The 24,648-nt window shown below is 41.8% G+C and overlaps 1 pseudogene; it reads left to right on the top strand.

The window, feature by feature from the left end:
• The window catches only part of LOC139381285 (transformation/transcription domain-associated protein-like), a 188,171-nt pseudogene extending 176,303 nt beyond the window's left edge, over positions 1-11,868 (top strand).
• The last annotated feature ends 12,780 nt before the right edge of the window (positions 11,869-24,648 follow it).

Raw genomic sequence — 24,648 nt, 5'->3', positions numbered from 1 at the left:
TGCGCAACAGAGTTGTGCAGCGATTGTCTCTCCCTCTCCTTTTGAAAAAGCGACAGTCCAGGTTGATATTATCGATTATATATTTTAAAAACAATCTGAGGATTGATTATAAAAAACGTTTGACATGTTTCTGTGGACATTACGGATACTATTGGAATTTTCGTCTGCGAAGTCGTGACCGCTCGAGCCTGTGGATTTCTGAACATAACGCGCCAAACAAATGGAGGTATTTTGGATATAAAAATCTAATAATCTTTATGGAACAAAAGGAACATTTATTGTGTAACTGGGAGTCTCGCGATTGCAAACATCTGAAGATCATCAGAGGTAAGCGATTTAATCTATTGCTTTTCTGACTTTCGTGACCAATCTACTTGGCTGCTAGGTGTTTGTAATATTTTGTCTACTGAGAGAGATTTTCTTACATAAACGGTTGATATGCTTTCGCCGAAAACCTGTATTGAAATCTGACACGCCAGGTGGATTAACAACAAGCTACGCTGTGTTTTGATTTCATGAACATTTTATATTTTTGAATTTTAATTTGGCGCGCTGCAATTCAGAGGGTGTTGATGAAAATGATTCCGTTAAAGGGATGGGTAAAAACTAGTTTTTAAACCACTACACAAACTTCTTGCTAACAAACTATAGTTTTGGCAAGTCGGTTAGGACATCTAATTTGTCCATGACACAAGTCCTTTTTCCAATAACTGTTTACAGACAGATTATTTCACTTATATCAATTCCAGTGGGTCAGAAGTTTACATACACTAGATGACTGTGCCTTTAAACAGATTGGAAAATTCCAGAAATGATGTCATGGCTTTAGAAGATTCTGATAGGCTAATTGACATTTGAGTCAATTGGAAGTGTACCTGTGGATGTATTTCAAGGCCTACCTTCAAACTCAGTGCCGCTTTGCTTGACATCATGGTAAAATCAAAAGAAATCAGCCAAGACCTCAGAAAAAAATTGTAGACCTCCACAATTCTGAAGGCACCACTTTCATCTGTACAAACAATAGTACGCAAGGATAAACACCATGAGACCACACAGCCGTCATACCGCTAAGGAAGGAGACGCGTTCTGTCTCCTAGAGATGAACATACTTTGGTGCAAAAAGTGCAAGTTAATCCCAGAACAACAGCAAAGGACCTTGAGAAGATGCTGGAGGAAAAAGGTACAAAGTATCTATATCCAAAGTAAAATGTGTCCTATATCAACATAACCTGAAAGGCCGCAGAGCAAGGAAGAAGCCACTGCACCAAAACCACCATAAAAAAAGCCAGACTACATTTTGCAACTGCACATGGGGACAAAGATTGTACTTTTTTTGAGAAATGACCATCATTATGTTTGGAGGAAAAAGGGGGAAGCTTGCAAGCTGAAGAACCCCATCCCAACCGTGAAGCAAGGAGATGGCAGCATCATGTTGTGGTGGTGCTTTGCTGCAGGATGGACTGGTTAACTTCACAAAATAGATGGCATTATGAGATGGAAAATTATGTGGACATATTGAAGCAACATCTCAAGACATCAGTTAAAGCTTGGTCGCAAATGGGTCTTCCAAATGGACAATGACCCCAAGGACACTTTCAAAGTTGTGTAAAAATGGCTTAAGGACAAGAAAGTCAAGGTATTGGAGTGGCCATCACAAATTTCTGATCTCAATCCTATAGAAATTTTGTGGGAAGAACAGAAAAAACGTGTGCGATCAAGGAGGCCTACAAACCTGACTCAGTTACACCAGCACTATCAGGAGGAATGGGCCAAAATTCACCCAACGTATTTTGGAAAGCTTGTGGAAGGCTAACCAAAACATTTGACCCAAGTTAAACAATTTAAAGGCAATGCTACCAAATACTAATTGAGTGTATGTAAACTTCTGACCCACTGGGAATGTGATGAAATAAATAAAAGCTGAAAATAATCATTCTCTCTACTATTATTCTGACAATTCACGTTCTTAAAATAAAGTGGTGATCCTAACTGACCTTAGACATGGTATTTTTATTTGATTAAATGTCCGGAATTGTGAAAAACTGAGTTTAAATGTATTTGACTAAGTTGATTGTAAACTTCCAACTTCAACTGTAGCTAGAACAGTAAACTCAGAAATAAAAGCTTACCAGCAACCAGTGGCACTTTTCAAAGCCTTTATCAGATACTCCAGTGAGTGCAATTGGCTCTTGTAAGTGTAATTTGTATTAGGAGTTGAGAAATAAAGTTGACATCATTAGAAAGAAGATATTCTCCTATTTTCTTTTGTACTCTAAGTATGTCATTTTAAATCTAAAACATAAATAAAATATATATATTTTCCCTTTTTACGGAACCTCTCCTGTACCTCACTCCTGCCCTAGATGCATTTTTAGCTAACAATCCACTCCTTGTCAATCCTTTTGCCAAAGAGACTGGCCTTTCGGCAATCTCAACGCTCAATATGCAGCGGAGTTAGTTGTTGGAAATAATATTCGTATTTTCCATGACAACATGTGGAGCCTCGAAATTAGAATTATAACAAACATTTAGCTTCTGACAGGCAATATGCATTACTTCCTCTCCTCTATGACATCACTGCAGCCCTCTCAGTCAGTGAACCTCTATGACATCAGCACAGCCCTGTCAGTCAGTGAACCTCTATGACATCACTGCAGCCCTGTCAGTCAGTGAACCTCTATGACATCACTGCAGCCCTGTCAGTCAGTGAGCCTCTATGATATTAATTCAGCCCTGTCAGTGAGTGAGCCTCTATTTTATTTTGTTTAACCTTTATTATATCAGGGAGTCATACTGAGACCAAGGTATTTTTTATAGATGAGCCCTAAATTACAGAAATTACACACACAAAATATAAATGCAAAATGCAAGCAGAAAGAAAAACACATTCTTTAGCAATAAGGTCCTCAATCAGCTTTCTGAATTACAGGCACCAAAACACAAAGTTTAAGAACATTTTGAAGATTGTTCCACAAATAAGGTCCAAGAAAGGTAGATCAGCTTTCAGTTAACTCGGTAGAGAGCGGCAGGTAGCCTAGTGATTAGAGTAACCGAAAGGTTGCAAGATCAAATCCACGAGCTGACAAGGTAAAAATCTGTCGTTCTGCTCCTCCTGAACAAGGCATTTAACCCACTGTTCCTAGGTCGTCATTGAAAATAAGAATTTGTTCTTAACTGACTTGCCTAGGTAAATAAAGGTAACATAAAAGAGACAAAAGGAATTTCCAGTGACCGGGTGTGCTAACTTGTATGTCTAAAGTTCAGTATTAAAACCTCTTACTTCTACCCCCTCCTTTTTCGAACATTCTGTTAAAAATCGCGCAACTTTTCAGCGTCCTGCTACTCATGCCAGGAATATAGTATATGCATATGATTAGTATGTGTGGATAGAAAACACTCTGAAGTTTCGAAAACTGGTTAAATCACGGCTGTGACTATAACAGATCGTGTGTTTCATTGAAAAACGCAAGAAAAACTGCTCTCTGAAAGCTAAAAATAATTTCCATAAGTCACTTCCATGGGTTGTTAAAAGAGGACAAAATTTAATATCGACCTGCATGCAATTCATACAAATTCCACACGATGTCGCCATTGTCGTCATTTTCAATTGAATTTTTTGTTGGAAAATCCATCTATCTGGCTTCCGTTTCTTCCAGTCTCCACCCGGATGTTGTTAATGTGGACATTGGCAGCCATTGATTTGCAAACGAGGAGCTATTGAATATACATCGCCCTGTAATCATTTTGATAGATTATAAACGTTTACTAATACCTAAAGTTGGATTACAAAAGGATTTCGAAGTGTTTTGTGAAAGTTTATCGTCGACTTTTTTAATTTTAAAAAATTACGCAGCGTTTAAAAACGATATTTTTTTCTGAATGACACAGCTTCCATAGAAAGCTATTTTGGGTATATATGGACCGATTTAAACGAAAAAAAGACCCAATAGTGATGTTTATGGGGCATATAGGAGTGCCAAGAAAGAAGCTCGTCAAAGGTAATGAATGTTTTATATTTTATTTCTGCGTTTTGTGCTGCGTCGGATAAGCAGAGTCTTTGTTTACGTCGCATTCAGGCATTTTCAGGTGGTGCATGCTATCAGATAATAGCTTCTCATGCTTTCGCCGAAAAGCATTTTAAAAATCTGACTTGTTGGCTAGGTTCACAACGAGTGTAGCTTTAATTCAATACCCTGCTTGTGAATTTTGATCAAGGTTTGAGTTTAAACGAGTACATTTAGCATTTAGCGTAGCGCATTTGCATTTCCAGGTGCCTACTTGAGACATATGCAAGAAAGGTAGATCAGCTTTCAGTTAACTCGGTAGAGAGCGGCAGGTAGCCTAGTGATTAGAGTAACCGAAAGGTTGCAAGATCAAATCCACGAGCTGACAAGGTAAAAATCTGTTGTTCTGCTCCTCCTGAACAAGGCATTTAACCCACTGTTCCTAGGTCGTCATTGAAAATAAGAATTTGTTCTTAACTGACTTGCCTAGGTAAATAAAGGTAACATAAAAGAGACAAAAGGAATTTCCAGTGACCGGGTGTGCTAACTTGTATGTCTAAAGTTCAGTATTAATGTAAGGTACAGTGGGACCTTTTTTAAAAGGGTTTTATAAATGAAACATAGCAATGTATCAACCTACGTGACATCAAAGTGGACCAACAAACTTTCTGGTCGAGAATGCAGTACTAAAACTGTCACCCGTAATAAAGTGCACTGCGCTATGATAAACTGCATCTAGTGGCTTTAATGAAGTGGCAGCTGCTTTCACATCTAGATGTTACCATAGTCTAGGACCGATAGGAACGTTAACAGAATAATCTGCTTCCTACTATTTAGTGAGAGGCAGGACCTATTTCTATAGAAGAAGCCCATTTTTAAGCTGAGCGTCTTAATTAACTCATCAATATGCTATTTAAAACACAATGTACATATGCTGAAATCATCAGAGTTATTTATACTTAGTTTTACCTGCATTCACCACTAATTTCAGGTCAATAAAGTGTTTCTGTATTACAACCAGATAGAGCCTGGTCAACCGAGGGGGAAATAGCACACACAAATGTATCATTGGCATACAAGTGCAGGTAAAAATGTTTTTACAGACAAGTCAATATTGTTAAAACCTCTTTTTCTTTTTCAATTTTTGCCTGAAATGTCATACCCAAACCTAACTGCCTGTGGCTCAGGCCTTGAAGCAAGGATATGCATATTCTTAGTACCTTTTGAAAGGAAACACTTTGAAGTTTGTGGAAATGTGAAAGGAATGTAGAAGAATATAACACATTAGATCTGGTAAAAGATAATACAAAGAAAAAAAAACAGTTTTTTTTGTACCATCATCTTTGAAATGCAATAGAGAGGCCATAATGTATTATTCCAGCCCAGGTGCAATTTAGATATTGTCCACTAGATGGCAGCAGTGCATGTGCAAAGTTTTAGACTGTTCCAATGAACCAACATTTTGTATCAAGACTGCCCAAACGTGCCTAATTTGTTTATTAATAACTTTTCAAGTTCATAACTGTGCACTCTCCTCAAACAATAGCATGGTATTTTTTCACTGTAATAGCTAATGTAATTTGGACAGTGCAGTTAGATTAACAAGAATTTAAGCTTTCTGCCATTATCAGATATGTCTATGTCCTGGGAAATGTTCTTGTTACTTACAACTTCATGCTAATTGCATTAGCCTATGTTAGCTCAACCGTCCCGTGGAAGGGACACCGGTCCTGTAAACAGTAAAAAGTGCAGGACCAAGAATGGACACCTTTCGTAATGTACAGGAAAGCTGATTTAACACCATCAGTAGATACACATTGAGTTCTATCTGTCAAGTAATTTTTAAATCATTTCCATGCAGCCTGGTCCAGGTCAATTGAGGAAAGCCTCTGAAGTAGCAGTATGGAAAGCCTTTGACAGGGCAATGAAGAGGGCAGCACAATGTTGCCTTTAATCCATACAGTTAACCAGATAATTTATAGCTAGGGATGCAGCAGAGGTATGAGCGCTATGATCTGGTCTAAAACCAGACTGATGTACATTTAAATTACATTTTAAAGATAAGAAAGATCTTAGCTGAGTATTTATCAAGCATTCTAATATTTTAGCAAGGCAATTATTGAACTTATTTATTAAGTATTCTATTATCTATGAGACGTTCCAGACAGTCAGTCATATTCAGATTCTTTGCTCTGCTATCAGAGATGATTCAATTTAAGGAGCCCGGGATGCGTCACAAACACAGACACATGCACCTTTCGGAGGGCAGAGAGCCTCTGAAAGTCATTATTAAAGAAGCTTCTCCTCAGACTCCTCTCTGATCCTAATCTGTCTCTGCTGACAGGCGTTCCACTGGGCAGCTAAGCAGACGCATTAAGCCCCCTCCCTGTTCCACTCCACAGAGCCCATTAGACACAGGCAGGATTACACACACACACGCACACACACACACACACACACACACACACACACACACACACACACACACACACACACACACACACACACACACACACACACACACACATCAAGGACATTACTGACATAGATAACCCCTAGCCTCTCCCCAATAAATACCCAAATATCCCCAGATTTTACCCCTAGACTAGTACATTATTCTAACGTAGTGCATTGAGATTGTTTGGCCTCTGCAGTGTATGTTTTATATAAATAAAATGAACAGAATGTGCATCCCCATTCAAGTAAATTATGGCATAATGATTGGATTGGGTGCGATTGCAAGTACCCATAGGAGCAAAGCAAGAAGCAAAAGCAGGAAATGTACCCATCGATATGTGCTGTGATTTGTTGATTTAACTCAACTGACATTACAACAAATGCATTCCATTGCATGAGCCACATCATTTAGCTCTTCAATACATTTGTAAACAATATCGACTTCCTTGAATCCAATCCCAGTGAAAACCATTTTCTGTTCACCGCTCGCAACCTTTTCGGACTGTTGTTTTTTTTTTTTTTTTTTCAAAGTTTGCCACACACTTGTTTGCTAACGTTAGGAAACTAACATTAGCAAACATGTGCGAACTATTCCCCGTGTTGAACGCGCCTCAGTTAACATCATAGAATGAACATTTTACATTACCATGGAAATTACTACATCACAATACCAGGCATGAGTGTACCCATGAGTTTGCCAGCCAAATTGCCCAGGTTATAAATTCTAAACCCATTTTATTAATTATATTTATATGGTATGTCCACATCCTCAGAGCATGTATTTTATGTCACCTCCCTTAAATTGTGTTCACAGCATATTAATATAGCCCCAAAATTGAGTACACGTCGCCTGTTAATGTGTTATTATTCAGCACACTGCGTCAGTCCAGAGCCAGAGGAGTTTCTCTCTGAGCCTGAGCTTATCTGAGCCTCCTGGGGCCTAGCATCTAACTCTTTTGGCCCAAAAAAAACCTCAAATGAAATGTTATTGCCATAAAGCCATAAGCAGACTCCCCTTTTCCCTTAAACAGTTTATCTTCCCAAAATGCTCGTTGCTCTTCGTACATCATATGGCTCCCTCAGCTAAACACAGGCTTAAAGAGCTGTTGTATATACAGTTGAAGTCAGAAGTTTACATACACCTGAGCCGAATACATTTAAACTCAGTTTTTCACAATTCCGGACATTTAATCCTAGGAGAAATACCCTGTCTTAGGTCAGTTAGGATCACCACTTTATTTTCAGCATTTTAGAATGATAGTAGAGAGAATGGTTTATTTCTTTCATCACATTCCTAGTGGGTCAGAAGTTTACATCCACTCAATTAGTATTTGGTAGCATTGCCTTTAAATTGTTTAATTGGGTCAAATGTTTTGGGTAGCCTTCCACAAGCTTCCCACAATAAGTTGGGTGAATTTTGGCCCATTCCTCCTGACAGAGCTGGTGTAGCTGAGTCAGGTTTGCAGGCCTCCTTGCTCGCACATTCTTTTTCAGTTCTGCCCACACATTTTCTATGGGATTGAGGTCAGGGCTTTGTGATGGCCACTCCAATACCTTGACTTGTTGTCCTTAAGCCATTTTGCCACAACTTTGGAAGTATGCTTCAGGTCAATGTCCATTTTGAAGACCCATTTGCGACCAAGCTTTAACTTCCTGACTGATGTCTTGAGATGTTGCTTTAATATATCCAAATAATGTTCCTCCTCATGATGCCATCTATTTGTGAAGTGCACCAGTCTCTCCTGCAGCAAAGCACCCCCACAACATGATGCTGCCACCCCCGTGCTTCACGGTTGGGATGGTGTTCTTCGGCTTGCAAGCCTCCCCCGTTTTCCTCCAAACATAACGATGGTCATTATGGCCAAACAGTTTTATTTTTGTTTCATTTGACAAGAGGACATTTCTCAAAAAAGTACGATCTTTGTCCCCATGTGCAGTTGCAAACCGTAGTCTGACTTTTTATGGCAGTTTTGGAGCAGTGGCTTCTTCCTTGCTGAGCGGCCTTTCAGGTTATGTCGATATAGGACTCGTTTTACTGTGGATATAGATACTTTTGTACCTGTTTCCTCCAGCATCTTCACAGGGTTCTTTGCTGTTGTTCTGGGATTTATTTGCACTTTTCGCACCAAAGTACTTTCATCTCTAGGAGACAGAACGCGTCTCCTTCCTGAGCGGTATGACGGCTGTGTGGTCGCCTGGTGTTTATACTTGTTTATTTTTATTGTCCCATGATGTCAAGCAAAGAGACACTGAGTTTGAAGGTTGGCCTTGAAATACATCCATAGGTACACCTCCAATTGACTCAGAAGCTTTTAAATCCATGACATCATTTTCTGGAATTTTCCAAGCTGTTTAAAGGCACAGTAATCTTAGTGAATGTAAACTTCTGACCCACTGGAATTGTGATACAGTGAATTCTAAGTTAAATATTCTGTATGTAAGCAATTGTTGGAAAAATGACTTGTGTCATGCACAAAGTAGATTTCCTAACCGACTTGCCAAAAGTATAGTTTGTTAACAAGAAATTTGTGGAGTGGTTGAAAAACGGGTTTTAATGACTCCAATCTAAGTGTATGTAAACTTCCGACTTCAACTGTATTTATCTCACCAGGGACAAACAAGGAGGGATGAGGAGGGAGGGATGGATGGAGGGATTATGGATGTGCTTGGGGTGATCTGTCAACTTTTTATGGTGCCAGATCAATAAAATCAGCCATTTTGTAGTTAAATGCTTACACACACACACACACACACACACAAACACACACACACACACACACACACACACACACACACACACACACACACACACACACACACACACACACACACACACACACACACACACACACACACACACACACACACACACACACACACACACTCCTCTGTCTGGTCTGGAAGGCAGCTGTTTCCTGTCCATGGTTCGACACAGGGGTAACAGGTCTGTAGAGAATATCTCAGGAGAATGTTTATAGAGGGCTTGTGTTAGTGATCAGACACGATGCAATTCTGACTGGAATAGATGAGGGAATATCAGGATGGGAAGATACACGAACACACACTGATCAGACATCATACATACCTGATCCTAACCGTTATACTCCTCTCCTCCAACAGAATATGGGGAAGCTGAACGTGTCGTACTTCCACATCGATATCAACAACGGGTGACCCGGACGCCAACCGGCCCGTGCCCTCCCGTCTGATGCTCAACAACTCTGAGTTACGGACCACCATCAGTGTCTCCGGTCCCCTCGCCGCCTGATCCATGTGGCACGCTGCGTCGCTCAGCCCAACTTCAAGGTAGGTCCAACAACAAGCACACACCTGTAGCACAACAGCAAATCAGTCTTTCATGGTTTGTTAGTCGTGTTGACTGACCAAAAAGGATGAGTCAGCACATCACAGTTGAAATTGAAGCTACTGTAGGAGAGAGTTCTCCTTTACGGCGGTAGACCACTGCTGTGCACTGTGTAGAACCTACAGACATCACGAATAGAACCATACACTTTAGTTTAGTTTAAAGTGTGAACAAATAGACTTCAGTCTGATTTCTCAATTCTTGCCTTAATTTAGATACCTATAATTCTTGATGGATGTTATTCTGTGTGGGTGTTACATCCTACAAATGTAAACTTGGAGGGAAATTCACTGAGGCGTAGCAAAACAAAAACAACAGCCTCTCAGCCTCAGTCCCAGCTGTGGCAGGAGGAGGGCTGTATATCTATGTTGGTCCCATAATGATAGGGCAGCAGTCAGGCAGCTATATATCTATGTATAGCCCAGCTCCATCCTGTAGTTACAGAGAGAGAAGAAGGAGGAGGTGAAGAAAATGGGGTGTTAAATACTTAGAGATGTTCCGGTACTTGTGTATGCTACTTGTGTATGCTACTTGTGTATGCTACTTGTGTATGCTTTTCAGCCAGTAGTTCTGAAAGTAGTGCTCTTGACCCAAAAGTGGTCCCTGAATATTGCGTATTGCGTCACATTTGTGCACCACCTCATTTCTCTCTCTGTGCCATGTCCACTGAGCCGTTGGGCCCGCCCTGCAACCTCATTGGATAACGCTGGGCAGTCCTCTTGCTAGTAACTCAAATGTGAAGCTCTGAAGCTCATTGCTAGGGGGCACACCATACACTGAGCAAACCAAGAGAAGAGGACAGAGTGTATCCAGCTAGGTGGTTGGTTATTGTTAGTGTTGTAGCCTCTGCATAGTTTATGTGGCTAATCTGTATAACCCTTTCCCTCCATGGTGCACTAACATACCTCTAACAATATGGAGTGGTTTCAGTATGTGATGTGATGGTATCACAGTTTCTCATGATTGCTGAATTGGAATAAATTACTAGAGCATTTAGCTTCTCTCTTCCATCTCTCCCCTCCCCTTCTCCACCTCTCCTTCTCCTTCTCCACCTCTCTCCTTTCCTTCTCCACCCCTTCCCTCCTTCTCCACCTCTCCTTCTCCCTCTCCTTCTCCACCCCTCCCCTCTCCTTCTCCACCTCTCTCCTTCCCCACCCCTCCCCTCCTTCTCCACCTCTCCTTCACCCTCTCCTTCTCCACCATGGTGCACTAACAATATGGAGTGGTTTCAGCATATGTTGTGATGGTCTCACAGTATATCATGATATCATAATGAAAATTACTAGAGCATTTAGCTTCTCTCTTCCACCTCTCCCCTCTCCTTCTCCACCTCTCCCCTCTCCTTCTCCACCTCTCCCCTCTCCTTCTCCACCGCTCCCCTCACCTTCTCCACCTCTCCCTTTTCCACCTCTCCTCTCCCCTCTCCCCTCTCCTTCACCTCTCCCCTCTCCTTCTCCACCTCTCCCTTCTCCACTTTTCCCCTTCCTTCTCTACCTCTCCCCTCTCCTTCTCCACCTCTCCCTTTTCCAACTCTCCTCTCCCCTTTTTTTCACCTCTCCTTCTCCACTTCTCCCCGCTCCCCTCTCCACCTCTCCCCTCTCCCTCTCCACCTCTCCCCTCTCCTTCTTCACCTCTCCCTACTCCACCTCTCCCTTCTCCACCTCTCCCTTCTCCACCTCTCCCTTCTTCTCCTCTCCCTTCAACACATCTCCCCTCTCCTTCTCCACCTCTCCCCTCTCCTTCTCTATCTCTTCCCTCTCCCCTACTAGGTGGATTTCATCCTGAAAGCGGTGCTCTGTGGTGAGATCATCACGTGGCACAAGAAGATCCAGGAGGACACGTCCATAACCCTGTCCCCGGCGGTCCAGCCTGAGAACATAGACCCCCAGTAGCTGGTGTCCCTGATGCAGAAGGCTGTGATGGCCAGCATGACCAGGTTCCACAACCTGGCCCAGTTCGTAGAAGGGGAGTCAAAGGTTAACACTATGTTGGTTGCAGCCAACAGCCTGTCGCATGGACCATGCCTGGCACCCCTGGCTATAAGGGGGAGAGGAGACTGCCTGGCACCCCTGGCTATAAGGGGGAGAGGAGACTGCTTGGCAGACCTGGTTGCGAGGGGAGAGGAGACTGCCTGGTTGTGAAGGGAGAGGAGACTGCCTGGCAGGCCTGGTTGTGAGAGGAGAGTAGACTGCCTGGCAGGTCTGGTTGTGAGGGGGTGAGGAGAGTGCCTGGTATCCTGGCACTTGGGTAGAGGGGAGAATAAATTGGACATTGAGAGGGGGATATGAGGGGGAAATATAAAGAAGATGGACATGATAAAACGTATAAAAATTGTTTTTCTTGGACATAAGGGTGTTGTAATGCACATTGGTCGGTACGCACAACCATTAGATTTCATCATCGTTGGCCGCTGAAGAGTGTGTCAGTCCCCTTCCCTTTGAGCCACATGAAATAGGAAATCATACAATGTAAACTGGAACTGAAGAAAATGCTTTTGTCACGTAAACATGCTGTGCTCTGTCAGGTATTGTTTTTGAAGAGAGCTTCCTGGTCTCAAGTTGAAAGAACACAGTTATATTCTTTAGCAAACAAACAAAGCAAGGGAACAATGTAGCATTGCTGAGTTCTGCAGAACCAGGAAATAGCCTGCTTAAACTAGGGCGGGCACAATTATTGTATAATCGTTTAACTGACTATTATGGTTGAAGACCGTCATGAAAATACCAAGTTTGCTACCAAGTCTGTTTCCATGGTAACATGGACTCTTCAATGTAATGACATGTTTCTCCTTGCTGAAACAAGCAAGGTGTTGTAGCAAATTATTTTTTGGTTGCCTAGGCAACACCCCCTGCCTGCAGCGGCACGTGTAGAGGAGAAAATGTGCACAGTTTTTCTTTCTTTCTATTCAAACGATTATAACCTGACCGCGGTCACTTGACTGACCAATAATCGTCATCCAAATTTCCATGACCTGACCGTCAAAGACCTAGGTTAAACCAGTTTGAAAGCAGCATTCAGTCTTGTTTAACCAGGATAATAAGGAAACTCATTATGATGGAGAAACTAATTAACCTCGAACCGAGCACAGTCTGACATGTCTATTCTGCAACGCTCCTCACTGTACTTGACTTACTGTCTGTTGTGTATATCATCCCTCCATGAAATTAGAACCGTCCAGGGACTATTGGAGAATGTACTGTACTGTGTTTTATAATGCTCCTATTGTATAGAGGTAATGTGATTTTCTCCTGCTGGACTTGGTAATACTGAGTCTCTAAGAGTCTATTCTAGAAGTTGACAAGTTGACTTGACTTGGTAATACTGAGTCTCTAAAAGTCTATTCTAGAAGTTGACAAGTTGACTTGACTTGGTAATACTGAGTCTCTAAGAGTCTATTCTAGAAGTTGACAAGTTGACTTGACTTGGTAATACTGAGTCTCTAAGAGTATATTCTAGAAGTTGACAAGTTGACTTGACTTGGTAATACTGAGTCTCTAAGAGTCTATTCTAGAAGTTGACAAGTTGACTTGACTTGGTAATACTGAGTCTCTAAGAGTCTATTCTAGAAGAAAAAATATTGTAAGTCCTTCTTTTTATGTTTGTTTAGGAGTCATTATTATTTACATATCAAGTCTTGTGTGTGTGTGTGTGTGTGTGTGTGTGTGTGTGTGTGTGTGTGTGTGTGTGTGTGTGTGTGTGTGTGTGTGTGTGTGTGTGTGTGCATACTCCCGTACAAAAATTTGGGGTCACTTAGAAATGTCCTTGCTTTTTTAAAGAAAATAAAATTGTCCATTAAAATATCAGCAAATTGATCAGAAATACAGTGTAGACATTGTTAATGTTGTAAATGATTACTGTAGCTGGAAATGTCAGATTTCTAATGAAATATCTACATAGGCGTACAGAGGCCCATTATCAGCAACCATCACTCCTGTGTTCCAATGGCACGTTGTGTTAGCTAATCCAAGTTTATTATTTTAAAAGGCGAATTGATCATTAGAAAACCCTTTTGGAATTATATTAGCACAGCTGAAAACTGTTGTTCTGATTAAAGAAAAAATAACACTGGCCTTCTTTAGTCTAGTTGAGTATACAGTTTGTATGTAGTATGTGGACTACCCTGACCTGTTTTTGTATGCATTATCCCCCATGTATACAGTATGTATGTAGTATGTGGACTACCCTGACCTGTTTTTGTATGCATTATCCCCAATGTTGTAAAAGTACAGTGCTTTGTGGCCAACTGAAGGATCGTTATCTCCTGTCTTGTAAATATGCATTTTGTTTTAATAAAATGCTATTTTTAAAAGTTATAATTTTCTTTTGACACTTGTTTGTGTGTCGCTGCTCAATTTCACAGTAAAGACAAATGGTTCCTGGTTTTAAATTACATATCAACCACACAGTCAGACAGTGCTTCTCATACCCATTCAGTTACAAAACAGAAATTACACTTCTCTCAGAAGAAAGACCAGGGTTGAAATTGCAGTTACTTCCTCTCACATTGCATACATTATCGATAAATCGTGTGCCTCACTTAGCTGGTCTGCAGTTTCAAGTAAAGTTAACTGGGGATGATGATGAGGCATTTTTGCTAAGGGCTATGTGGAGGAAGAATAACCTTGAGTTTTTGTCTTCTTTTTTTCCCCTCCAGGCATGGCCCTCTCCATGCCATGGAAGTCCAGGGGAAGAGCACTGAGGTACATTCAGTCTTGGCCTCCTCTTCCCTGGTGACTGATTAATGTCAATATATCTCAGTGTGCCTTGGCCTCTGTTGAGTATCAGCCTGCTCTCCACTCATGACCCATGTGTTCAATACTGTAAGTCACTCTCTCTCTCTCGTTCTCTCAAGCTCACTATATCCGTTTCTCTCTGTCATCCACCTTCTCTCGCACACTCGCACATTCACTTGCACACACACTCACTCACTCTTTCTCCTCACTCACACACACACACAATCCCTCACTGAATCCATCTGCCTCTCTCTCCTTCTGTTGCAGCTCACTGTTCCCCCTTTGTCATGTCTGCCAGCCAGACTACCTACCTGACTGTTCCAGTTTCTGCATTTAACAATGCTACTTTATTCCAATCTGTTTGGCAGCTTAACGACAAGTGGGCCTTAAGCAAGAGCAGACTGCCACCCAGGCTACCATCACATCACATGGGGCCTTGCCAGAAAACCTTCAGAAATCAAAACCAAATATGACATCTGAAGGTCAGTATAGGACCATGCACTGTATCTCATATAGCACACATCCCTTTCCAATGAAGTCGATACGTAGGATATCTAGGACACCCACCGTCAGTTTTTGGCCCTGAACAATAGCATTTGAACTTGTGGGTGTCCTTACTGTCCTGTGTAGTTTAGGCATCTATTTCACGCCTCAGGTGTCTCCTCATATGAGGCTGGCAGTGAGATATGAAACCCACCACAACAGAAAGATGGGTTGTATCCTGCCTGTGTTGTCTTGGCATGTGTCACGGCCGGCCAAGGCGTCTACTGATGTCTAGACTGATATCTGGGAAGAGGAGGTGATTGATGCAGTCCTTTGGGATTGAAATGTAGAAGGATGAAGAGGGAGGTAGTGTGGTAGCTGGCACTGCCAGGGACTTTGACACTCACTACAATGGAACCTGGCAGGAAGAGGGATTACATTTCCCTCTGCTGATATAATATCACCTATCTGACGATGGATTTGACGTTTATATCATGTGTATATAATATTTTATAATATTGCAATAGTACAGCATCCTCTGCCTTTACATTTCAGAGCATAGTAACATTTACATTTTAGTAATTCAGCAGACACTCTTATCCAGAGTGACTTGTTAGTACATTCATCTTAAGGTAACTAGATGAGAACCACATTTAGTAAGACACTTTTTCTCAAAAAAAGTAGTTATCACTGAAGTCAGTCCTAGTAAGAAAAGACAAGTGTGAATGTTACTGCAAGAAAGGCTTTTCTGTGAGTTCACAGCATTCATTATGATAGAATCAATTCTGGGGTGACTTACTATCTCTGACTCTCTGCTCAGCTGTAATGCTGATCAGACAAGACCCAACAGTGGACCATAAAAATAACTCATAAAGACAGCAGCTGTATAGTTGCAGCAGATATATAGCATACAGTAAATCTGTCTAGTCACAAGGAAAACAACATCATCCTAATCTGTTTGGTCTCTACAGTAATACATCATTCAATATCAGGATGTTATTGCCTGTCATAGAGCAGGACTAAGGTTTGATATTGTTTCGGATACATCTGAGGGATTTATTACTTCAGCTTCCCAAAGGCACCCTATTCCCTATTTAGTGCACTACATATGAGCAGGGCTCATTGGGCGCTGGTCAAAAGTAGTGCACTATATAGGGAAAAGGGTTCCATTTTGGAGGTATCCTACAAATATTTTATTGTTCTGTAAACAAACAACATTAATCCAGATGTATCAGTTTATATAACAACAGTATTTTATTATTTCAAATTTATTATTTAAATTATTTAATCTGGATTTTATTCCTGTTCTCTGACAGAACACCATTAACACAGCTAATTCATTAAACATATCTCCCATGATCCTTCAGGCTATTAGAATATCACTGTGTCAAATGTCATCTCATCACACGGTTGTAGAAACCACGGCTGATGAATGAATTACATTTTCTGTGTAAAAATTGGGTCGGTGCTGATTTTAAATGTCTATTTCTATTTCATTTAATTCCTCCAGTTTGTGAGCAGATATTTTCACTGTTCTGTGAATGAAAATCACATCAACTGTAGTCATTAATATGGTAATTCAGGACATCTTCTCTTTAAGAGCCATTCAGGACATCTTCTCTTTAAGAGCCATTCAGGACATTGCTGTAATGCCTATGCTCACTGACTGTTTCAGCTTTCAACCCTTTGTTCCAAAGTCTGCACACTGTTAGTAACAGTTCATTGATATTCTTAGCAGTTGGGCCAGGAGAATGAAAGTGGTATTTTACAGTGTAGCTTACCACAGCTAGTGTTGTAGTTTATTTGTAAGTAAACAATCTTGAAAATTATATTAGGCTCTTTCAGTAAGCATACTGGGACAAGATTAAGAGGCAGTCACTGTGTGAGAGAATTCAGTTGTATTGCATTTGGGTTGCAAAATTCCTGGAACTTTCAATAAATTCCCTGGTTTCCAGAAATCCTGGTTGGGGGATTCTGGATTTCCTGCTTTATTCCCTCCTGATATCCTTTACTAACGACGTGCCACTGGCTTTGAGTAAGTCCAGTGTGTCTATGTATGCGAATGACTCAACACGTTACACGTCAGCAACTGAAATGACTGAAACACTTAACAAAGAGCTGCAGTTCGTTTCAGAATGGGTGGCAAGGAATAAGTTAGTGCTAAATATTTCAAAAAATAAAAGCATTGTATTTGGGACAAGTCATTCACTAAACCCTGAACCTCGACTCCATCTTGTAATGAATAAGTTGACAATTGAGCAAGTTGAGATGACTAAACTGCTTGGAGGAACCCTGGATTGTAAACTGTCATGGTCAAAACATATTGACACAACAGTAACTAAGATGGGGAGAAGTCTGTCCATAATAAAGCGATGCTCTGCCTTCTTAACAACATTATCAACCAGGCAGGTCCTACAGGCCCTGGTTTTGTCACACCTGTACTACTGTTCAGTCGTGTGGTCAGGTGCCACAAAGAGAGACTTGGGAAAATGTAAATTGGCTCAGAACGGGGCAGCACAGCTGGCCCTTAAAAGTACACAGAGAGATAACATTAATGACATGCATGTCAATTTCTCATGGCTCAAGTGGAAGAGAGATTGACTTCATCACTACTTGTTTTTGTAAGAAGTGTTGACGTGCTGAATGCACAGAGGTGTCTGTTTAAACTACTAGCACACAGCTCGGACATCAATTTTTACCCCAAAAGACATGCCACCAGAGGTTTCTTCACAGTTCCCAAGTAGAGAACAGACTATGGGAGGCACATAGTACTACATAGAGCCATGACAACATGGAACTCTATTCCACATCAGGTAACTGATGCAAGCAGTAGAATCAGGTTTAAAAAACAGGTGAAAATACACCTAATGGAACAGCGGGGACTGTGAAGCAACACAAACATAGACACAGACACATGCATACACACACATGATAACATACGCACTACACACACACACGTACACATGGATTTTGCATTGTAGATATGTGGTAGTGGAGTATGGGCCTAAGGGCGCACACTTAGTGTGTTGTAAACTCTTTAAAACCTCTTAAGTCTACCCCTTCCTTTTTCGAACATTCTGTTAAAAATCGCGCAACTTTTCAGCGTCCTGCTACTCATGCCAGGAATATAGTATATGCATATGATTAGTATGTGTGGATAGAAAACACTCTGAAGTTTCTAAAACTGGTTAAATCACGGCTGTGACTATAACAGATCGTGTGTTTCATTGAAAAACGCAAGAAAAACTGCTCTCTGAAAGCTAAAAATAATTTCCATAAGTCACTTTCATGGGTTGTTAAAAGGGGACAAAATTTAATATCGACCTGCATGTAATTCATACAGATTCCACACGATGTCGCCATTGTCGTCATTTTCAATGGAATTTTTTGTTGGAAAATCCAACTATCTGGATTCCGTTTCTTCCGGTCTCCACCAGGATGTTTTCAATGTGCACATTGGCAGCCATTGATTTGCAGACGAGGAGCTATTGAATATACATCGCCCTGTAATCATTTTGATAGATTATAAACGTTTACTAATACCTAAAGTTGGATTACAAAAGTATTTTGAAGTGTTTTGTGAAACTTTATCGTCGACTTTTTTAATTTAAAAAAATGACGCAGCGTTTAAAAACGATGTTTTTTTCTGAATGACACAGCTTCCATAGAAAGCTATTTTGGGTATATATGGACCGATTTAAACGAAAAAAAGACCCAATAGTGATGTTTATGGGGCATATAGGAGTGCCAAGAAAGAAGCTCGTCAAAGGTAATGAATGTTTTATATTTTATTTCTGCGTTTTGTGTAGCGCCGGATAAGCAAAGTCTTTGTTTACGTCGCATTCAGGCATTTTGAGGTGTTGCATGCTTTCAGATAATAGCTTCTCATGCTTTCGCCGAAAAGCATTTTAAAAATCTGACTTGTTGGCTAGGTTCACAACGAGTGTAGCTTTAATTCAATACCCTGCATGTGAATTTTGATTAAGGTTTGAGGTTTAACGAGTACATTTAGCATTTAGCGTAGCGCATTTGCATTTCCAGGTGTCTACTTGAGACATCTGCGTCTCAAGTAGGAGCAAGAAGTTTTAATGAATGCATTGTTAATAATGTTTTTAAAATTGTGTAACTGCCTTCATTTTGCCGGACCCCAGGAAGAGTAGCTAATGCCTTGTCAGCAGCTAATGGGGACCCATTATAAATGCAAAATACAAACATCCGGGAATGCTCCAACCTAGAATTCTGGAAAACTAGGGAATTTATTGAAAGTTCCCAGAATTTTGCCACCCTAATTGTAGCTTGTCCAGTGTTCAGTGTTAGTTATCTAGGCATCATGGCCCTCGTCTCTTCTCTCTTCTCCTCTCCTCCCTTTGCAGTACTGACTGGCTCCAAACAGCTCAACATCCTCAACCAGTTATTGACTCTCCTCTAACAATGTCCTGATCCTCTGACAGACGAGACAGAGAGGAGATGAGCTCAGCTCTGTTTGACAACCTCTATCCCCCTCCTCCACACCTCATCCTTCCATCCCCTCCTCCACACCTCATCCCCTCCTCCACACCCCATCCCCTCCTCCACACCTCATCCCCTCCTCCACACCTCATCCTTCCATCCCCTCCTCCACACCTCATCCCCTCCTCCACACCTCATCCCTCCATCCCCTCCTCCGCACCTCATCCCTCCATCCCATCCTCCACACCTCATCCCTCCATCCCCTCCTCCACACCTCATCCTTCCATCCCCTCCTCCACACCTCATCCCCTCCTCCACACCCCATCCCCTCCTCCACACCTCATCCCTCCATCCCATCCTCCACACCTCATCCCTCCATCCCATCCTCCACACCTCATCCCTCCATCCCATCATCCACACCTCATCCTTCCATCCCACTCTCCTCTCCTCATCCTGCTTTCTCCCAGATGTGTGATTTAATTTGTTTGGTAATACAGGATTGGCATGTTGAGCCCAGCCTCACTCCAAAGTGAAGTTGGACAAGGGCATTGGAGCCTCACCATGTAAAACTGTTTAACCTTGACAGCTACTTGAGTGGGCAAAGGATTGCTGCTGTGGAAAGGAGAGAAGGATGAGGAGAGGAGCACCTGAAAAGGGAAGCCGACACCAATTTACTCCTGTTCTTTCCTCGGGGGAGTGCTCTGTCAAGATGCGAGTGCTACTAAGACGGATGCTATTTACCTGGGCCAGTTGCAGCCAGGTGGTATGTTCCATTTGGTATCTCTGTAACTTCTGGATCTAATCCACATACTTTCCAACCACTCCGCTAAAACCCTCTCCGCACTCACAGGAAAAAAATATGCCCCTTCAAATTCGCTCCATTCATAAAAATCTCAATTTAACCAACCTCTATTTTTGTGAATACCTGGAACTACCATTTGGTTTTGAAGTATTGAAACCAAACCATATGATTTGTATGAAAAGTATTTGATAAAAACATGAAAAGGTGAGTGTAAGAAGCGCTCATAATTTCAAATAGGTTTCATGTCATACTAAACAGCATATAAACATTTTAAATTGGTCAGGAGCCAGGCAGGGAGACTAAGAAGGAACATTAAAAAATGAATTACGAATTATTTAGGCTATGTTTCAATTATTTCAAAGAAATACATTGTGAAGCATTTGCGAGTGTGACACAATAGGCCGCTAGGGACATAAATCGGTCAGCATTTAAACAACATTTTGTTGTATTAAATCAGTATAGTCTATACATTTCGCACATAGGCTGTTACTTTGAATTAAATACATATTTAGAGAAAAATGACTTATTAGTGCCTTTGAATATATTTTTAGAATCATTTTTAGAAACACTAGTTAGGCCAGTCTGTGGTTTCAGGCTCATGTGATGGTGTCTGGAGAGCAGGCCAGCAGTGGAGAATATCCTCTCTTCACTAAACACCCTTTTGGCCACTCTCGTCAGGCTGGGCAGCGATGCAGTTATTTTTTACAATTTTTCTATAGGTAGGCCTAAAGGTTTTTAGGCAAAATAACCCAATCAACAACAACAAAAAACTCTGCATCTCTGCCAGAATGCTCCTTGAATTTGGGAATATGCCAGGTCTATTTGGCCAAAACAATTATGGTCTATTGTATAGATAATAGAACCAAATTTAAGGAAACTTTTAAGAGATGTGATTTTTTGTTTATAAATACTTTGCCACAACAACACCTTACTTATGCCCACCTCTTTCCTTTCTTTTAGCATGTACATGTAGTAAGTACACCATCATTCTTTAGGGATACGTGTCTTTTCAGATTACACAATGATTATTTAGTTGTGGACACTACATCACCACACTCCCTCTCTTCTTTAGTTGTGGACACTACATCACCACACTCCCTCTCTTCTTTAGTTGTGGACACTACATCACCACACTCCCTCTCTTCTTTAGTTGTGGACACTACATCACCACACTCCCTCTCTTCTTTAGTTGTGGACACTACATCACCACACTCCCTCTCTTCTTTAGTTGTGGACACTACATCACCACACTCCCTCTCTTCTTTAGTTGTGGACTCTACATCACCACACTCCCTCTCTTCTTTAGTTGTGGACACTACATCACCACACTCCCTCTCTTCTTTAGTTGTGGACACTACATCACCACACTCCCTCTCTTCTTTAGTTGTGGACACTACATCACCACACTCCCTCTCTTCTTTAGTTGTGGACTCTACATCACCACACTCCATCTCTTCTTTAGTTGTGGACACTACATCACCACACTCCCTCTCTTCTTTAGTTGTGGACACTACATCACCACACTCCATCACCACACTCCCTCTCTTCTTTAGTTGTGGACACTACATCACCACACTCCCTCTCTTCTTTAGTTGTGGACACTACATCACCACACTCCCTCTCTTCTTTAGTTCTGGACACTACATCACCACACTCCCTCTCTTCTTTAGTTGTGGACACTACATCACCACACTCCCTCTCTTCTTTAGTTGTGGACACTACATCACCACACTCCCTCTCTTCTTTAGTTCTGGACACTACATCACCACACTCCCTCTCTTCTTTAGTTGTGGACACTACATCACCACACTCCCTCTCTTCTTTAGTTGTGGACACTACATCACCACACTCCCTCTCTTCTTTAGTTGTGGACACTACATCACCACACTCCCTCTCTTCTTTAGTTGTGGACACTACATCACCACACTCCCTCTCTTGTTCTTGGTCCTCATCTTTGTAAGTCACCTTGATTTTACACCTCTGTGTTTTAACAGTTTCTTTATGAAAAGATTTAATGAACTCCATGACAATAGCTAAAGCAAGGGGCTAGTAGCAGCACACAAGTAGACTACAAATGCATGCTGGGCTGGGAATGCCCTGAACTCGTGAAGTGAGCGCTACTGGAGCTAAATTGGAGCGGGTTAGAAGGCCGACGCTCCAGCCTTTGGGAATCTCGCTCCGTGCTCCAGTCAAATTAGGATCGTACTGCTCCTCGCTCCACACCAGCTCACATACTCTGTGACTGAGACACACACACACCCTTTAAACCCCATATGCTCCTTTGAGACCACTCTTTCAAAGTCACTAAGATCTCTTATTCTAGCCACGGCAGCCATAATAATTGGGCATTTTTATGCATTGCCCTATACATGATGGGATGTTAATCGCTTAATTAACTCAGGAACCACACCTGTGTGGAAGCACCTGCTTTCAAGATGCTTTGTATCCCATTATTTTGGCAGTTACCTATTTTAATATTTGAATGGTTGCTATCATTACACCAATGTCTCCCAAAGCGTATTTCTCAATAAAACGTGACACAAATATTTCCCCAATTTTTTAGCACTCGAAAGACAAAAGATTCCATGACAGCCTGCATATTGAGTCAACAAATTGCCATGGTGATGCTAAGCTGGATGCACAGGTGTTGATTTCTAGGTGTCCTCAGAGTTATGCCTATCAAACTGACAATAAGATTCACAACCAGCAGAACACAACAAGCAGCTGGTACATGCCAGGTATGTCAGCTCGGGCTAGCAGAAAGCCAAACTGGTGAACCATACCATGCTGGAGTTTGAGGATTCACAACCAGCAGAACACAACAAGCAGCTGGAATGTCAGCTTGGGTTAGCAGAGTAGACAGAAAGCCAAACCGGTGAACCATACCATGTTTGAGTTTGAGTTGCACACCTTTCCCCACTTTCTAAAAAGTTCAGACTAAAGAACTGCTGAGAAAGTGTCAGGAGATGATAATTAACTTACTTTGACCTGAACTTCCCAAACCCCAGAGGCAAATGGGCATCAGGGGTGTTGATTTCACTTGTCAGTGTCATGCATGGTGTTACGCTCTCTGTCGGCTCTGATCAGTCACGCTGCTTTGACTGACAGGTCTATTCCACGTGAAACAAAGAGGACGTGCTGAGCTGTTCCAGAGAGCTTTAAGAGGAATTAAAGACAATGAGATCAAACAGTAGAATGAAACATGACTCAATGTCCAGTACAATTACTCATTCAACCCATTTGTCATCAAATAACCTTAACATGTGAAAGAGGATTCTTCCAAACTTTTGAAATATTATCAAATAGTAATTTAATTACAAAACTGTTTGTTGAAAATACCCTTGACAAAGGCGTCATTATGACATAAGAAAATGGTGCATAACAAATGCACAACACAGCGACCACCACAAAACATTCACTGTGTGTAGCGAGTATATCCTATTCACCAGTCAACCTGCCAAGGTGTTTCTCCTCTTTCTCTTCCTGACAATGCTACTCAGGAACACACACAGACAGGCAGTGAGAGGGGCTCGAAGCTTGCATGTCTGCCTATCTGTCTCTGTTTCCCTGAGTACCATTGTCAGAGGGAGAAGAGAGATGGAAGAGGGGAGGAGACGAGAAAAGCAGGCAGGTAGACTGGCAGGCTGGCAGGGAGGGAAACACAGGGAGAATCTCAATTGCATACTCCTTGCGTCCTCTCTCCTCGACTCCTTCTCAAATCCATTGGATGAGAAAGCCAGAAGTCCCTCCCCTCTCATCTCTCCTCCAATGTCATCAATAGGTTTTGAGGAGGTGACGAGGAGTATGCAAATAAGATTCTCCCATAGACAGGGAGGCAGGAAGAGGTCAGATGGAACAAGAGAAAGTAAGAGGGAGGAATTCCACCAATTAGGCAAGGGAAGCAAAAAGCCTGGGATACAAGGGAAGAAGGAAGACTGGGATAAATGGGAATCAGGAAGACTGGGATGCAAGAGAAGGAGGAAGACTGGGATATAAGGGAAGCAAGAAGACTGGGATACAAGGGAAGCAGGAAGACTGGGATACAAGGGAAGTAGGAAGACGGGGATACAAGGGATGTAGCAAGACTGGGATACAAGGGAAGCAGGAAGACTGGGATACATGGGAAGCAGGAAGACGGGGATACAAGGGAAGCAGGAAGAAGGGAAGCAGGAAGACTGGAAGACTGGGAGAAGATGGAAGAAGGGAAAAGTGGGGAGGAGAAGAGAGAGACAGGCAGGCTGGGAGAGAAAGAGGGAGAGACAGGAGAGGAGAGAGGATCTCAGGCCAGACTCATTTCCTCCTCCAGTGGAGGGAGACCGCCTATTTCGCCTGTATATGAGAAGGCCAGGCCTAAGG

This window comes from Oncorhynchus clarkii, chromosome 23 (genome assembly GCF_045791955.1).
Source record: "Oncorhynchus clarkii lewisi isolate Uvic-CL-2024 chromosome 23, UVic_Ocla_1.0, whole genome shotgun sequence".
Lineage (NCBI taxonomy): Eukaryota > Metazoa > Chordata > Actinopteri > Salmoniformes > Salmonidae > Oncorhynchus > Oncorhynchus clarkii.
The sequence above is the reverse complement of the archived record's forward strand: the minus strand, read 5'-3'. Positions and strand labels throughout refer to the sequence as shown.